Raw genomic sequence first — 13,642 nt, 5'->3', positions numbered from 1 at the left:
AAAACACATAAAATGAGGTTGCGCTCTGATAGGATTTTCGCACCTTTAAGTGTGAAAGCGGGCGTTTAATTCCCCCCAGTAAAAGACGCTGCTTTTTTCCCATCATGAAGTATCTCTCTGGATTCCAGCGAGGTGAGAAGGAAGGGGGGGGGCATAATGACAAAAAAAATACTTTCCAGCGTATATAGCACCGTAAAAGAATGAGCGACAGGAAGAGAGTGGTACAGAAGTGGAGAGAGGGTGGAGGTATGGGGAGAATAAACATGCCATTTTGATCACCCCGCGCTGTCGCTTCTGAGCTGAATGTTCGGCAGTGACACATGCGTGACATCAGAGCAGCCCAACGCGACCGCCAGAGGAGCCCAGTGCAATGAAAAAATGAGGACACATCTTTCAGCATCAGTGCCCCACTGTCTACAGACAGGCATACACAAACACACACCCACACACCCACACACACAAAGACATACAGAGAGCGGTTCCCACATCCACTGTACATTTTTCAATTAGAGCGGACAGAATGCTTTAATTCATTCTCCTGCATGGAAAATAAAAAGTAGGGGAACGAAATGCTGTTTGATATCATGATTAGGGTAGGTGAATCAAAAGAATGTCTCATGACATGCAGCAAAGACTTCCCATGATACTAATCATGCTGTTGTCTAGTTTTATAATGTAACATAAAAGACAGTTTGTTCAAGTCCACAGCAGTACATACACATTTATTTTGAGTGCGTACACCCCCCCTAACCGACATTCACCCACCGACCCACACACACACACACACGCACGCAAGCTTACTGTGACCTAGGAATCTTTCAGTCAGCACCAGACTAAGCTAGCATACATGTGCTCAAATAACATGTCACCTTGGTTAACCTCATCACACTTGTAAAATACTGAAAAGGACCCTGGCTGACCTATGCAAACGGAGCTTGTTTATCTCTCACGTCTCAAGTCAGAATTGAGTAAACAACATGGAAAATAGGCAGCACCCTCACACGCAGCAGGTTAAAACATACGGTGGCTCCAAAAAATTAACGCACAAGTATAAGACAAGGAGTGTTTACGAGACGGATTTCTATAGTGTTTCCAGGAACTGATAATCCTGCGTGACTTTAAGTGCTTGCTGCTGCATGATCCTGTACAAAGGTATCATAGTAATGATAGTCCTCCTTGAGGCGATAAGATTAAGAAAAGAAAAAAAAAAACAGATCAAGATTGAGTGCCCCTCAGGTCATTTAAGTTGACTGTTGCTGATGGATTGATAACATGCAGCAACGCAGCCTATACTGTTCTTCATGTATATACAAAGGGATTTTCAATCTTGAGTTTTTTACGTTAAAGCAATGCTTCTACATTTTAGGAAACAGACTTTAAATGTGTTATGTATAGAACATTTGCAACTGCTGCTCACGATACACTTTTACTGTAGCTGGTTCGCGCAGTTAGCCATGCAGCTAGTGGCGCTATTAGTTGACTAGCTTGGAGCAACGGCACTAGGCTCACCAGCCTGTTACTGAACAGCAGCGGATTGAGACAGGACAGAGCCTCCGAGACCGACGGAGGCAAGTTTGATGAAAGGGGATACAGTGTTGGGGTGATTTACAGTAGCTCTGACCAAAATTCTGACTCCGGGGACGAGAGGACACGGCAGGCAGGGACAGAAGCTGAGAGGAGCGAGAGCGAGTCGGTCATCGACAGCGTGGAGAAGCCACCAGAAAATTTTCGACTAAAGGATTCTTGGAACAGCGGAAAAGGAAAAACCAAGTCTGTTTTGGTAAGTTTTATTTTGCTTCTGTTGAGTTTGAATGAAATGTGTTTTATTAGCTCATTTTAGTTCGATAAAAGAAACTCTGATTCAGAAGGTGTATGTATGTGTTGTTTGTTTAAAAGGGGCTCTGTGGAGCGTCTGTGTTAGCTACAATGTTCTCTGTTAGCGGAGCGGAGAGAAGCACTGAGAACTTTAATTTTAAGTCACATCCTTTGGACTGTCACGGAAAATCCAACCCGAGTCCTTCACAAAGTCCAGCAGCATTAATCAACTTCAAAAAATCGTCCACAGGCTTGCATAGGCAACCGAGAGAGACGCGTACAATCTGCTAAGATATGGCCAATAAAAAAACGGGCTATATACATGTACATTGCTACATATTGTTACATACAGCCCCTTTAATAAGAAAAGTAAGTGTAAGAAAGAGTTTTTTTTAATTCATTTATTAGACCTATAAAGCTAAGAGAGCTTGTGAAACGAAGCAAAGACTTGCCTCTCGCATACATCCTAACAGAAACTACAGGGGCTATACTATCAGACTCGCCTTTGCAGTACAACGTGGTATTACAAGACAGGATGGGCTAGCAGGTTAGCATGCTAGCTTCGGTAGTATCATAGACGTCTTTGATATAATGTCAAAACTGTTATATATTCTTCAAATTCTAGCTATATCTTACACATTGCACATTTAACAGCAGGTACAAAAAAAAGTCGTAAATATGGTAAACAGAACGGTAAACATGAAACAATATGGCCGGCAGCCGCTTACCACACAGACTGGTAAAGGGGAAACAGTTAGCCTGGCTCTGTCCAAATGTTAAAAAAATCCTCCAACCAGCAACACTTATAAGAGTAAACAAATAATTAGAGAGCTTACTGGTAGGCTAACCTTTTCCAGGCTAGCTGTTTCCCATATTTTGATTCTTTATGCTACAGGCGCTAATGTCTCCTGGATGTAGCTACATACTGAATGGACATATTTGACAGTGGTACTAATCTTCTGAACAACAGTGTATTATTTGGAATATTTAGAAACGAGATTATAAAGTTAGCCGAATTGTTGCTACCAGACTAACCACAAAACAAATTCAGTTACTGCGTTTAAATACATTACAATCCAATAAATTTCAGGCCAGAATTTGAAGTCTGAGTGCCTTTCACCTTCTGCAGGGAGCACAACTGTTATGAGCATCAGGTAGGTAATGCTGTGATTTAGCTGTAATTGCTAACGCATGTTAGCTGTGGAAATGGGAAGGGTGGAGGTGGGGGGGCTGTGCAGTGAAAACTACCCGCCTCAGATTCCTGTCTGTTTCCACTGGCCCCCACCAGCATTCTGCCAGGCTGTCAGGACATGAGCAGCACATACAGAACAGGTCATCTCCACAGAAAAGGGGTCAGCGTATTTGCTTTCCCCATTTACTACCTTATGCACTAATTAGCACGCTTTGTTTAATGGCAGTTGTCTTGAGAGAGGCTTGAAGTTTGCAAGCAATTTAATTACGTACAGCACACAGCGAAAGAGCATGGAAAATTGAGGTGGGCTGCAAGGATAAATGCCATCTACAGTGCTCTCTCTCTGTGTGTGTGTCTACTTGAGTGTATGTGTATCTGCATGATTCTGTGGGGTTTATTTATGTGTTGGTGAATGTGTGTGTGTGCATGTCTGCGTGCGTCATCCCCCCGAATTATAGGTTTGACTTTCACAGTAAATCTAATGTCCCCTCACTGAAACTCTGAGGATCAGAGAAAATTGTTCTAAACCTTCTCAGGCTACTGTCTTCAGTTACAGTGAAGCCTCGGCAAAGATAGGGGCGATTAAAACATAAAAAATATTTACATGAATAGCGGTGACTTAATGGTCATGAGCCCTGACGTACTGTAAACTGAGGTTCCCAGAACTGCGAATCAAGTGACAGGTAATACGAAGAGCAATTACACAAGAACAAACTCAGAAATCTTTTAAGCTTTTTTGTATTTGCTCCTAATTCACGTTACATTAACAAGTGAAATAAGCCCTCTATAAGGCGACATAACCTTCATGAATTTTTAATCTGCCGATGACACAAATAGCAACAAATCAAGCAAAATAGCTTTGACTATGAAGTATTATAGTGCAAAACCTAATTTTCCATCCAATTTGAGAATTTGATCTCATGACTGTATCAGAAACACATCCTCGTCATACTCCTCAGCGCTCTGTAATTCACTGCTACGGCTACGTGCCCCTATTCATGCTGAAAATACTTGGAACAATCAAGTGTGCACAGGCTTTCTTTCTTTTCTTTTTTTCTACTCAAGCACAAATGCACAGACATACACAATCACACACACACACACACACTCACACACAAACGCAGGCACGACATTCATGCCATGTGATCTTGCTAGGCATTATGCCAACGGCCAAACATGTCACTTACCAGAAATCTCTCTGAGACAGAGCGAGATAGAGAGAGAGAGAAAGAGAGAGAGAGAGAGACAGAGAGAGAGAGAGAGACAGAGAGAGAGATTCTGCACATTTGCCAGTTTGTGAGAGCTCCTTGTCAAGTGTAAGTACAGTACATACACAGGGAGCATGAAATTTAGCTGCTACAGTTATCTGCAATGTACTGTGGTGTGGGGGCTGTCGATTCTGAGAAAAAAAAAGAGAGACACGTGATCTTTGAGATCTAATGTGGAATTGTTCTGAGGAACATGCCATGTTTACTGTTCATTGTCTAAATTCTTGGAAGGCTTCCTGAAAAGCACGTAGCAAGCCAAAGCAGCCCAAATCGGTTACATTTGAGATTCCTAATGGCTTTTGCTGATCCTCTCTTTCTCTCGTTTGCTCTCTCGTTATTTTCTCACTTTACTGCATTTCAGTGTGCAGCCTAGATAAACCGACTGTACCTGTGTGCTTGTGTAACTGACAATAAAGCTTGACATTTTATACCTACGTACTTTATAGTGGCAGAAAATTAAATCCATGACTACATTGTTATACTCGTGTGGACTACAAACCACTGGAAGAATACGGCATTTATGTTAAAGCCACAGATATTTCCCTTTGTCTTATCTTGTCACTAAATGTGTGTTTAAGGTAAGAGGAACTGACAAAAGCTAGAAATAAATTCTGAGAAAAAACCATTACATACTAAATGAGCAGTGAATTTGAGGAACTGCCCATCCCTCTTTTGTGGCTGTTGCAATCACCTTTCATGCCAAAAACTAAGTGTCATGCTGAATATAACGCTTCTGGTTACATTTTTACCATTGAGTCAGGTGGTGAACGTTCAAACCGGGTGGCTACTAGTGTGTTAGGTGGAAGATGGACATGTGGAACGTCAGTCATTTGGACGTAATTTAGTTTATCTAAGTAAATTGATCTTTCAGCGGTGCTGCCAAATTCACCCATGTAGTAGTCAATCTGATTTGATGTGACTCCAGACTTAATTCTGGCTTTAATTGGAAAATATGTGGGCAAGGCGAGGTCACTGGGGCCTCCAGCTTTGTTTGCTATTCATTTGCATTTCAGGAGTTGAGAATTTATACCTTTTAACCCACACATGGAGTCGGGTGAACACTCTTCCTCCATGGTTAGTCATGTCTCTTCTCTACTGAGAAGCGAGTCAAGCTATTTTACTTAACTTTCAGTGTCTCCTTTAAATTGTTTAAAGGAACTGTATGTAAGCATTTTAGTTCAATACATTCAGAAATTCACTAAAATTATCAACAGAACGAGAAAAAAATAACAGTTGTGACATTATGTCAAAGACATCTATATCACAGACATATCTACTGAAGTTAGCATGCTAACTAGCTAGTCTCTGTCCGTCTCGTAATACCACTCCGTACCTCAAGAGGGGATAGTGAGCCACTGTAGCGTCCAGACTGCCCTAGATCCAACGCAAGAGGAAGGAAAGGTTGCGCCACCAGTTGTTTTGCTCTGTAGAAGCATTTTTGATGCACGATAGCAGTAAACTCCCTGAACACATTGCATTTCCTGTGACTAGCCTACTTCAAAATAAAATGTAACTCTTGTTTCGCCAGTTAATACTTTTAATGTGAAGCTGCAGCAGTAGGAAATGTTCAGCTTGCCTTGGCATTAACTTGATACAGTACAGCGCCCTACAGATAGTGAGCATCTTTGAGCATCATTGACATGAATTTATTAATTAGTTGGAAAATGTAATCAGCTTGGCAACCCTACTGTCCATTCGACTGGCAAGTACACAGCTGCTAATGGTAGCCATTTAACAATAGCTTACAAAGGTAGCTAACTGTAAAACATTATTGACAGTGTTATATGTTTGCTAAGTTAGCTGTTTGTTGAAAGAATGAAGGACTGCGGTGTATTTTCTTGTTTCCAATTTTCTAGTAGGCCTAATGTTCGACTACCACTTTGTTTGAAGTGGGAATTTGACAGATGGCTAATTCATACACATAGCTAGGGCAGCCCATTTCCACCAAAATTAAGCTTGGTGAAAAAATGTCCCCATGGTAAGTCATATTTATGAGGTAAAAAGTCATTATTATGAGCTATAATGTAATAATTATGAGATGGAAAATTTTAAATATGAGTTAAAGTCATAATTATAGGATAAAAAGTCACAATCTATGATTTTTATCTGATAATTTTGACATTTTTACTCATAATGTTGACTTTCTGTCTGAAAATTTCCACTTTTTAGCTCATCATTTTTTACCTTTTTCGTCATAAATTCAACTTTTTAGCTCATATTGACTTCCCAAGGTAATATACTGTATATATATCTTTTTTTTCTTTATCTTTTCTTTTCTCTATCTGGCAGAAATGGGCTTCCGTATATAAAAACCTTTGTGTTCTGTGAAAAATCTGACAAGAGGAAAAACTATGTGGGGAAAACATTTTTCATGTTGGCCAAACCAAACCAATTCCGTACAGACCTGGAAATAGTTAAGTATAATTTACAAGCAGATTTTAATCCTTGCCACCACCAAACCACCTTGACACCTACGCAGTCAATTAGAAACTACTGCGTTGGAGTACAGACCAACTGATTTGTCCAGAAAATGGAGATGAAATTATAATTAGCTTCACATAAATTATGTGATTTCTTCACTGATATCTTTACTGGATCTCTCATTCAGTGGAAAGACATTTCCTTCACGGTTAACATTTGTATTTCAGTTTCATTAACAACAACCAACAAGCCCGAACACACAGGGAGCAGCAGCTTCTTCTTATCCATCAGGGTTTAACTAGAACAGGCGCAGCGCTACGAGGAAAACACAAGATTAATGTATGAGAATATGATGTATGACTGGTGCCCTGTATCGCATACCATCAGCGGTGACTCATTACTGTCTCAGGAAAGGAAAATCATACACACGTAAACACACTCCCCACTTGAGTATACACGCATATACAGTACAAAGAAAAGTGTACCAAGCTTGAGGCCACACACACACACACACACAAAGCAAATGAAGCAGGGACAAAAACAAGTCTCCAGGTATTAAACGCAGTTTGGATGAATAAATGTCTTTTTAATAAAGCAAAGGAACAAATGTTTTTAATATCAGTAGCATATGCACTTTTCCACTTCTACTTTGTTATTCTTCCAAAGCTCTGGAGGAATTTATTAGAGGTTGTAACCGACGCTACTTTTTCTTTTAAATAGTGTATCTTTCTATGTGTTGAGAAAACCATCAAGTCTAACAAGAGATGAGGTAAGAAGAATCCCTCCGTCTTTGTATTCTCTCTCCTTTTCTGTCGGGTATCTGCATCAGTTGCATTTGAAACCGAGCTGTCGTTCTCTCTCCTTGACACTCCCCACTTGCACATAGCCCCGGGCCCCCTTGTGGAATGCTGTATAGTGTGAGGCCTATGGAGGAAGGGCATCCCGGGACACGGCGAGAGCACACACACACACATACACACACACACACACACACACACTCACAAACACACTCACCGACACACGCAAACACGCACACACAGACAAATACAGCTGTTGAGAGCCATCACAACCCTTTGGCAGACGTCCAAGTCAAAGACGAGTGGTGTTGGAAGGCCTCCGTTTAGAGAGAAAGAGAAAAAAAAGTCCTACATTTTCCATGTATGTTGTGTTAAAGTCTGAAGATAGAAACTTGGCAGTACACGGTCGCATTACCCCGAACTGATTTCCACGTATTGGGGAGGGGAGGAATATCATAACTGCCCTGATAAAACCTGTCTTTGTCTTGCCTAAGGACTGGCAGGTATGGATACATACCAGCTCTGCTATTCAAAAGGGAAGTACAACACGTCTTCTTATCCTCTCATGATAGTTTTTACACCAGAGAAGGAGAAACAGAGGGGCTTTAAAATGCTTTAAACACCAAGAGATGTACTTTTAAACACACTACTTAAATGATTCATATGACCGTAAGCGTTAAGCCGTCGCTTTAGCCTCTGACACCTGCTACATTTGCCAGGGTTGTTTACCACATGACAAAGATGATGAAATACGGTATACACTATAAGTGGGATTTTTTTTGCCACAGTCATCTTGAGAGAGAAAAAAAAAAAAAACACACACACACACAGCTTGGCTTGACGACGGACTAGACAGTAAGAAGAAGAGTATGTGAGAGAGGGAAGGAAAGTGACAGGAAATGAAGAAAATTGCCACAAGCTACACACCGGCTAGCCACACACTGCAACCATGTACACACAGGAGAAGGGGGGGGGGGGTTGTATGTACAGTCAAATGGCTCCTGCAGGGTTCAGGTGAGGTAAACAGGGCCACAACTGACATTACATCAGGCAGCAGTGAAGCAGTGTGTAAATTAAATTTATTTTTAACCTCATTTCACTCAACGCTCGCTGACTTTACTTCACTTATTTTGCATGATGAATCCACTTTGGTTTCCTCACAGATGGAGCATTTTAGAGCCTTAATATCACGTTACAATGCAAATTATGCTGAATATTATAGAAGGTTTAGTGTCAAAAGACATCATTTGAGAAACAGCTTCACCTGATTTACGTTAAATATCTCATGTGCAACATATAGCACAAACAGTGGATGCATTATGGATGGAGATCATTATTATTATTATATTATTTTAGACTATCTTGACGCAAGACCGATAATATCGAGCCACTTTCTCCACTCATACAGTAGAAAGTACATTACAACACTTTCCCCCTGCGGTTTAAAAAGTGCTGGGCAAGAAATAAATAAATAAATAAATAAATTAGCCTACAAATTTTTGAGGGGGGGAGGTGATTAAAAAACTACAAAATGTCATCAGATGTGATTAAATTCTTCTGGTGGCGCGTGGTACAGTACGGTGCACTTTCTGCGGGGGGAATCACCCACCATCCTCCGGCGGCGAAAAACCTTCAACATTTGGTGCCATTACTTCATGAAAGTTTATGTAGTACAAGAAAAAAAGAAATTAAAAAAACCCCAAAGAAACTCCTGCGCTGCTCGTGTCAGCACATTGTCCGGGGGTGAAAATGCAGCTGATTTTTTTTAAAGAAGGAGAAGCGAGACAGTAATGCATGGTAAGAAGAAAAAATCCTATGCGTCATACAAATCAGGCACTGTAAACATGAAGGCAGAAAAGAGAAAGGGGGGATATACTTACCCGATATGTCGCTATGCTCCCATAAAACTGCGGCTGTCCGCCGGCGCAGATGTGGCACGCTTTCTTCCTCCGGATAACCTATAAAGTTTGCGGGGTGTTTTTTTTTTTAAACACACACACAGACAAAAAAAAAAAGAAAAGAAAAGCAGGCCCCGGTTTCCCTCTCGTCCGCTGGCTCACTCTATCACTCTCTAGTCCTATCTTGGCCGCTCGTCCCCCATCTCTCTATCCCACACTCTCTTTCTCTTCTCCGTCCCTCTTTGCAGGAAGTGAACGCCGCTCACATGAACGCTGTACGGACTTGCGAGCAGCAGCGGCAGCAGCAGCAGCAGCCTGACATCATGCACCACTCGCTAAAGAGTTGCTTTTTAAAGACACAGACATTTTTTTTTCCTCCTTCTCGCCAGGTTTACTGTAGGTATACACTGTCCCTACTGTAGTCGGGTCAGCAGCCGCGCTCGGTCATATCGTGCCGCCTTTACGGACACATGAACTCGCTGCACTCTGCGGGGCTTAAAGGTGCAGACTGCTGTAGGTTGAAACAAAAACCCTCACCAGGCTGCTTTGAAAAAAACAAAAAAAAAACAACACAACGTATGTGATGTGCGATGGTCATATGGAGGGGAACATATGAGGACACATTTTGGAAGAACAAGTGAGACCGGAGTGGTTTGTCGTGCGCCCCAAATGAAATTTACATGTGTGGTTACCTCACGTGTCCTTTACGTGATGACAGCTCAGGCTACATGATGATGCGCATGTGTGCTAGTTCTGCTAAATTATAAGCGCCAACTGCTGGCGGTGTGACCTCAAGTCAACTTTTCTTTACTGCAGGCTTTCAATACACACAGGCACAGCTCAGTAAATCACTGCTACAGGGTCTATTGTACTTCACAGAGCAGCAGGGTGTCAACTTTAACCTTCAGTCTTCATAAGATGCAACTTTATGTTTAAAATATTTACCTTTATCCTGTTTCATATAGAGGCTGTGCTACCACACTTTTAAAGGGGCACTGTGTGGTTTTTGAGAAGAAATTCAACTTGTACTCAAACATGATTTTAAAAGTAACTGAGTAGGTTACAAGGTGTAATGCACACTTAAGTAGGAGTAAACTTACAGACTTGGAAAAATAGTAATTTGAGTTAGTTACTTTCACCCCTGCTTTTTTCACACTTAAAGTGACTACGATGAACTTTTAAGTCTCGTGATTCCTCTGATGATTATAAATGACCTGTAACAGCAACCATCTGCGAAAAGACTGTTATTTTTATATAGTTATTATAAATGCATGTGCTTGGGTCCCATCACATATATCACATATACAATCCCATATTAATACATTACCTCATTGCGATCCATCCTGTGGTATCTCTGTCAGTCGCTTCATACACAAATGCACGCGCCGCCGGCACGCGCTAGCAAAGATCTTTACAACAGCAGGCGCTGGTGTCGTACCGCTTTTGTCAACAGGGCCCGCTAGAATCAACAAAAACTGAAAGTTCCTCGTAGTCATAATTAAATACGAGTAAAATAACAGACCTGGAAAAATACTCAAAAATAAACGACTTAATGTCAGTAATTTGAGTAGATGTCATTTGTTACTTTCACCCCTGCTTTTCACACTTAAGTACAGTTTTCATGGTTATACTTACGTACTTTTACTATTGAGGAACACTTTCAATGTTTTTTTACAGTGTGTTAGAAGTACTTTTAATTTAGGGCTGCAATTAATGACTATTTTCTCGATTAATATATCAGTTGTTTGGTCTATGGAAAGCCCAAGATGACATCTTCAACAGTTTTCTAACCCTTTCTCTACAACCCAAAGATTTTCAGTTTACTGTCATCTAGGAGTAAAATGCAAAGTAAAGGCACTGAAGTGAAGTATTTTAACACTTGCAATTTGTAAGAATTCTAGTTTGAAATGTTCAAATAATTTAAATTTGCAACAGAACATGAAGAATTAAAAGTTTTGACATTATCTCAAAGACTGCCAATACTGCCGCTAGCTGGATTACCACACTATTAAAGTCGCACTATGCAGTTTTTAAGAAGAAATTCAAATTGTACTCAGCACTCAGTCATGATTTTAAAAGTAGATTACACGGTGTAATGGAAACTTAAGTACGGGTAAAATTACAGACTTGGAAAAATATAAAAGTACAAGTACACAGTAGTTGTAGGAGATAGTTACTTTCGCCTTTGCTTTAGAAGTACAGCTCTCATGATTATACTGACGTTTCCCTCTAAGGAACACTTTCAATGCACTTTTACTTTGCAACAACAAAACCAGACTCTATCTCAGCTACAAGGCTGCTGTAGTCAATAAGCCATACTAATTGACAAAATTATTGCGGGCGGCCCTGAGCTGGCTGTGGGAGATCAGTCCCTGATATCATAGGGTTTGTTCAAGTTTATCCACATGATCCATATCCCAATGTGCTCCACTATTAATTACTATTACGTCTGACATTGCTTATCTCCTCACTTCATGATGGCACTGAAATGTCTTTACTTCTTTCATTATGTTATTTCTTATTTTCTCTTATATGTCTTACCCATGTGATACCCAGTTTCCTTATAAGGTGTATTTATGTGTACCATAATGAGACACCACTGTATTAGTCCTGTTATATTTCTCTATATGCTTACGGGGAGTTGATGGCATTTAATAGAGTTTACAGTGCTCTTATTGTACCTCTTGCTATTTAAAGTATATGGCACCACTGTGATATTCCTATAGGGACTATCATGTGTCTGTGGTGCTCAGTGGTGAGTTTATAATGATCTCATTGTACCTAGGTTTCTGCCATGAATGCATTTACATTCTCATTAATGTTTACGAGGGAATTAGAGATGTTTCATTGTGGCTCATTTGTTCAGCTAAACTAGTAAAACTGAAAGTGTAGCCTATTAAAATGGCAGCTCACAAAACTGCAGGACAAATTTCATAATCGAAGCTCTGAGTGTTTCAACACATGCTCAATTTTTAAAAAATGTATGTACAGAATAATGCCAGATCATCCTGTTTTCTGTTTTTCATGACTGTAGGGTTCAAGTGGTCAAGATCTGAAGAGGAAGAAGTTAGTCAAACACAGAAGAGGTGCGAGTGTTAATGCACAGGAAAAAAACTGTCAAGTCACTCAGACTAAGCAGGCAACTTCAGCTTTTTAAAAACAAAAAGAAGAAATGAAAAAGGGCACACTATGATCTAATCACCAAGCCTAAACATTGCACTATTTTGACATCACAAGACAGTCCATGTTCTCTAGTTCTCTGGTGTAACTGGGCCCGGCTCAGAGTGCGAGGCATATGATGTGTTGATCCCCAGAACAAAAGCTTATTGTTGCCCCCCCCCGCCACCGATTATCCATTTACTGCCTGAGGCCACACCAGTCTCAAGCATGTCTCCGTCAGGCCACCAGCCACCGTGTCGAAAGTCCATATCTAAAGATGGAGTCCCTGTAGTTTCCGGCCTCTTCTGCATGGCTAAACATGGAGGTCTGAGCGGATGCTTGTACATGACAGCAAATATGCAGGATTCAAATCCTCACATTTATACCAAGTTAAAGGTGCAATATGTAAGAACTGGCCACCTGTCGAATTCATACAACTCCATACATAGCTGCTAACGGCTGCTAACTGTAGCTGCCGTTAGCTAATACGCTCAGTTCACAGCTAGCGGTCGTATTGTCAGTCTTTGACATAGCGTCAAAACTGTTATTTCTTCATGCTCTGTTGAAATTTTTAATATTTGAACATTTTAGAGTAGAATTTTTACAAATTGCAAGTGTTAAAATACTTAACTCCAGTGGTGGAGGAAGTCTCTAGATCCTTCAGTTAAGTAAAATTGAACGGCAACGATTAATCGATCATTGTCAACTATTAAATTAATCACCAACTATTTAAATATTCAATGAATCCGTCTGAGTAATTTTTTAAGAAGAAAAATAAAATCAAAATTCTCTGATTGCAGCTTCTTCGATGCAATTGTTATTATTTTTAACTCCCATATGACATTAAACTGAATATCTTTGGGTTGTAGAGAAAAAAAAACAGTTGAGGACGTCAAATTGGGCTTTGAGAAACACCAATATTATATGTCATAGACCAAACAACTGATTAATTAATGGAGAAAATAGTCATTAGTTGCAGCCCTAAAGTCACGGTACTACTACCACACTGTAAAAATACTCTGTAACATGTAAAAGTGCATTGACAGTGTTCCTTAGAGGTAAATGTATGCAAGTATGATCAGGAAAACTGTA

At 40.4% G+C, this 13,642-nt stretch overlaps 1 protein-coding gene across 1 annotated transcript in view; it reads right to left on the bottom strand.

The window, feature by feature from the left end:
• Positions 1 to 9,873, bottom strand: part of nacc2 (NACC family member 2) — a 29,914-nt gene extending 20,041 nt beyond the window's left edge. Inside the window, exon 1 of the mRNA XM_073477587.1 lies at positions 9,374 to 9,873. The gene's annotated coding sequence lies outside the window, so the exon portion shown is untranslated. The remainder of the gene's footprint in view (positions 1 to 9,373) is intronic.
• Between the last annotated feature and the right edge of the window lie 3,769 nt (positions 9,874 to 13,642).

Source organism: Pagrus major, chromosome 12 (genome assembly GCF_040436345.1).
Source record: "Pagrus major chromosome 12, Pma_NU_1.0".
Taxonomy (NCBI): domain Eukaryota; kingdom Metazoa; phylum Chordata; class Actinopteri; order Spariformes; family Sparidae; genus Pagrus; species Pagrus major.
The sequence above is the reverse complement of the archived record's forward strand: the minus strand, read 5'-3'. Positions and strand labels throughout refer to the sequence as shown.